This window comes from Myotis daubentonii, chromosome 4 (assembly GCF_963259705.1).
Source record: "Myotis daubentonii chromosome 4, mMyoDau2.1, whole genome shotgun sequence".
NCBI lineage: Eukaryota > Metazoa > Chordata > Mammalia > Chiroptera > Vespertilionidae > Myotis > Myotis daubentonii.
This window is the reverse complement of record NC_081843.1, coordinates 74154864-74159981: the sequence shown is the minus strand read 5'-3', so window position 1 is coordinate 74159981 and position 5118 is coordinate 74154864. Positions and strand designations below refer to the sequence as shown.

Sequence of the window (5118 nt, the reverse complement as noted above, 5' to 3'; positions counted from 1 at the left end):
TGCAGCTCAGGTCCCCCGAGCGCGCGGGGAACCTCTAGGGACCGTGTCCAGAACCGGCCCGGGGCGAGAGCGCAGCGCCCGGCCGGCGTCGGGGTGAGAGGCGGACTCCGGCGGAGAGCGGGCCCGGGAGGGCGCGGGCAGTTCCCCAGGCGAGGCCCAAGCGGGGATGTCCGTGGGCTGATCCCGGGAACCCGAAGCGGGAGGGGGCTTGCCTGGACCCCGCGCTAGCTTTCCTCTCCAAAGAGGAGGCTTGGGAGTAAGTTTCCTTGACCTGCGAGTCTCCAGGTTAGGAACTCAGGGAGAGCAGTCTGGAAGGATATTTGTGAATAGACCGCTTGGGGTAACACACTTCTATTCAAAGCCACCCACCTCCCCTGCCTCAAATGAAGGTTTCGGGGTGAATTTCCTAGGCGTTCTTGCCGACAGTCTGAGAAGAATCCTTGCCCAGAGAGGGAACTCACTAACGCCCACACCGCCCCGGGGCAAAGAGCACAGAGTTCAAGGGCCCGAGTTAAGGTGATAATATTCCTTGTGATTTAAAGGTAGGGACGTGGCACTTAGCCAAGCAAACCCTTCTTATCTTTTTCCCCTGCCTCCTGTCCCTAACTCCGCCCATCGTCAGGGACACCTGCACCCAGTGGCCTGGACGCAGTCAGTCAACGCGTGGCCTCTCCCCTGCACTGCCAATAGGTGATCCCATTGATTCTTCACTTTCAAGGTCTTTCCAGTAGCCTGTCCTTTGCAAGACCACTCACTGCCACTTTCCTGGTTCTCGGTGCTCTTAGAGGCGGCATGTTTTCAGTGGCCTCCTCCTTGGTCCCCTCTTTGCACTGGATCTATCTGTACAAGCCTACAGGTTAAAGGTTCGCTCAGGCAGGCCACGTCCTGTTCTAGAAGCACTCTGACACAGAAAATTCTGAATTACTGAAAAGCTTTTCTATTCAAAGCCACCCACCTACCCGCTCCTGGGAGCTGGGTGCTCTCACCAGCCGGGTATCCTGCCCACCCCGCGAAGGTTCCATATTGTATCCACATGGGAGTTTCTGATGCGCTTGCCAGAACTGGAATGCTCTCTTCCATCTCTCTTAGAGCCAAGTCCCCCTTATCTTTATTGCAAATGAAGTTTGTAATACAACATTTCTTCTATAAAAGGATGTGTGCATTCCTCCCATTTTTGAAATCATACACTAGAAATAACAAGACTTATGGGGGGAACAGGGTTCGGAACAAAGTACTCAAAAGCTATGTAACCTTGCAACCAGAACACCTAGAAAACAGCAACCATTCCTGGTGCGGTGAACACAATACAATATACAGATGATGCACTGTAGAATTACACACCTGAAACCTATATACTGTTATCAACCAATGTCACCCAACACATTCAATAAAAAAATAAAAGTCAAAATTTTAAAAAGAGAGACACTGGGGACGCACTCATGCACAGGAGAAACCAGGCGAAGACACAGTGAGAGGTGGCTCTCTGCACGTTGAGGAGAGAGGCCTCATTAAAACCAGCCTCCCAACACCTTGCTCTTGGACGTCCAGTCTCCAGAACTGACTGAGAGAAAATGCCTGTCTGTTGCTTAAGCCCCCTGCTCTGCGAATTTTGTTATGGCAGCCCTAGCAGACGAATGCAAGTAGGTGCTTATCGCAGGCCTAACGCACGACGGTTACAGTGACAGTCTCCTCAACAGGACCTAAGTCTTATATTTCTTTGTAGCTCCCCAAATACCCAGTGAAGTTCCCTTGGTAGAACAGGACCTCAGTACGCGCGCGGGCACACACACACACACACACACACACACACACACACACACACTCTACCCCAGTAACCATTCCAAAAAACCATTCCAGCAAGAATTTATGAGCCATGTTAAATTCCTAAGAAATATTACAGTAAACATAAATATAGGACCTGACCTTTATAAAAAGATGAGGTAATGGATGAGGAGATTGAATGTTGTTTGAGGGTGCAGAGTTAGGAAGATAAGCACAAAATATACAAATAAGAGGTACATTCCCCCTTCCCAATAAGCTTTTCCAAGTTAGAACTCATGGCTAACTCAATCTAAGAGAAAGAATATAGAGTGAATGGGCATCAGGCATAGCATTGGGTGCTCTCCACAACTCACATTCTGCTGTGTCTTTTGCTTGCAGCTGCTCTTAAGGGTGCAAAATATGAGGTGCTGAAAACAATTGCATGTGACCAACACAACCGCCCCATTTTCCTAATATCCTTTCCCTACATATCAATAATGAATGAGCTAATCTGTGTTACATATGCTCTCATTACAGAAATATGCCGGGTATAGAGCAGACTGTACTTACGTCTATGCTTAGGAAGCAGACTGTACTTCATTCCACACATCTAGTGAGCACTCACTGTGTGCAAGGGACAGTTCAGGCACCGGGATGCATCGGTGGACAAAGAGAAACACAAAAATGTCTGCCCTCATGGATATGGATACATGAACAGGGCATCACAGATGGTTTGTATTATTTGGTGGTATTACACGTTTCATATGGATGCAACTTGAATTGATGCCGCATCTACATTTTATTCTCTTTTAAAAAATATATTTTTTTATTGATTTCAGAGAGGAAGGGAGAGGGAGAGAGAGATAGAAACATCAATGATGAGAGAGAATCACTGATTGGCTGCCTCCTGCATGCCCCACACGGAGGACCAAACCCACAACCCAGGCATGTGCCCCTGGCCAGAATCGAACCCGGGACCCCTCAGTCTGCAGGCTGATGCTCTACCCACTGAGCCAAACTGGCTAGGGCTACATTTTATTCTCTTTGAGGGCTAGGGTTGAGCCTTATGTTTTTGTATCTTCACAATGTCTGACATAGCAAATGCCTACTGGGATGTGTAAATTAGGGAATTTACACCCATGTATCCCTTGTGCTATTAAATTCACAGGAGAACCACTTGGGATCTAAAACTAAAGTTCTCTCAGGCTCGTTCACCAGGGACCAGCCAAGATGGGCCAAGTTCATACCAAGACACTGAAGAAGGCAGTATGAGCAATACTGCACGTACCTGGGCAATGATTCCACACCAACAAGCACGTGTGCGAGGAGGTCGCCGTTATCCCCAGCAGAAGATCTGCAACAAGATAGCCGGCGCTGTGTGTCACCCATCAGATGAGGCAGGTTCAGAGAGGCCCTGAGAGGGGTGTTTCCATGAAGCTTCAGGAAGATACGAGAGGAGAGATAATTATGTCCCTGAGGTCTCAGTCCAAGATCAGATCATGGAGTTTATTCTGAAACTAAGGAAATGCTGAAGCTCTTGGAGTTTGGCAGTCTGTCCAGCCTACAGGTCACTCAATCTACCATTGGAATGACATTCCAAACACCATGTGGAGCCATGTGAATCTTTCTGCTGTGCTCTAATACCAATAAACCCTCTGATGAATGAGGATAGCTAAATGTCAGCAACCAAAAAAAAAAAAAGTTTTCTCAGAACCATGTTTATTGCTATTTGAGCTAAAATCAAAGCAAGTATCCCCAGGTAGGATCATTTGGACCTGAAGAATAGATAAAGCACACTTAATAGGAATCAAGAAACTAGGGGTTGGAAGGGGAGGAAGAATAGAGGAGAGACAGGATAAAAGGTATAGTCCAAGAAGAAAGTACCTGCTACGTTCTCTGGAAAGGCAGACTGGGGGAAAGAAGGGTAATAACAGGAACTTTGGGGGATTGTGAATGCTGTTTTTATCATGTGCTTCAGCTACATTTTCAAGAAACTCTTACTATAAGGCATAAATGAGAAAGAAATTAAAGGGGACCTGCCAAGTTTAGTCAAATGACAAGGTCTTGGAAGATAATTATGAGCCATTGGATGGGCCATAAGGTAAAATTACCCTGAGCCTGGCGAAAATGTGATTCTGAATGTACTTGCCTGTGCAGATCACTCAGCCTCCTGAACACTCTACCCCACCTGGTGTAACTTACAGCAACAGGGCTAGACAGTTTTCATGTGTGAACACTTTGTTTCCTATTCTGAGTATGAATCTGTTTGGGATTTAAATAAACTATGCATTTATAGCAGACACACTTGATATGTTTTCATGATTGTCAGCATACTAAAGATTGATTAAATTTGCCTATTCACCTTCAAAACACCCTACCTCTCAAATCCACCACCACTCATTTTGAGAGACTGACATTTCCTTATACTGTGATCACAGAATTTCAGTGCCAGACACAAACTTGGAAATCAATGTCCTTTAAAAATCACATATAAAATTAAATTATTTAAACTGCAAATATCTTCAGGGAAACTAGCAAAATTACAGTTTACCAACTTGGGGTCCTATGAAAAATCAGTCTCATAAAATTATCATTCTGCTTTTTTTTAGTCCATGGATTGAATTGTATAAAGAAGCCATCTAAAATTATAAGACTCCATTTTCCTTGACAAATATGGGTGGAGAAATGGCAATTTTGAGCACAAAAACTGGAAGGGCCTCTCCTGATTAAAAAGGGCTCTGCCTATTAAAATCAGTGTTCTGGTCTACGTGAGACAGAAGCCATCTTTTGGGCCACAGAAATGGCCTGGCTAAGGTCTCCAAAAGACAGTAATGTCATATTTCAATTTCTGCTGCCAACTGGCAGTTTCTAAGTCAAGAGTGAAAATGAAGCCTGTATGTACAAAAAAAATTCCTTCGTTTTTATTGAAACCCTATTACCAAGGTGTTAGGCTATCTGATAAATGAGGATAGCTAAATGTCTCTAATAGGAACACATATTACAGGTACCAATCGACACCTAATGGGGCAGCAGGGGGACCAAGCCATATATAAGGGGCCATGAGGTCCTGATAAAATCTCAATGATCTATAGAAAAAAAACGTCCACTTTCCACTCACATCTATTAAGGAAACATCGACAACAGAGCCAAGGAGAAACAGGGCCCTCAAAATACACCGTGACTAAGTCATGGAAGAAACAAACACTCAGAACTTTGAGCATTTGCTCTCTCCTGGTAAAATCTGAGGACTGTTGGCCACTTTTATCTTCAGGCCATAGTCTCTACTTCTTGGTCCTCCTTTCTTCTATAAACGAAGCGATAACTTTAACTTGCCACTAACTTCTAAAGCAGTAGTCT

The 5118-nt window shown here is 45.2% G+C and overlaps 1 pseudogene; it reads left to right on the top strand.

The window, feature by feature from the left end:
* Positions 1 to 2991: 2991 nt before the first annotated feature.
* On the top strand, positions 2992 to 3382 carry LOC132232425 (small ribosomal subunit protein eS17-like; annotated as a pseudogene).
* The last annotated feature ends 1736 nt before the right edge of the window (positions 3383 to 5118 follow it).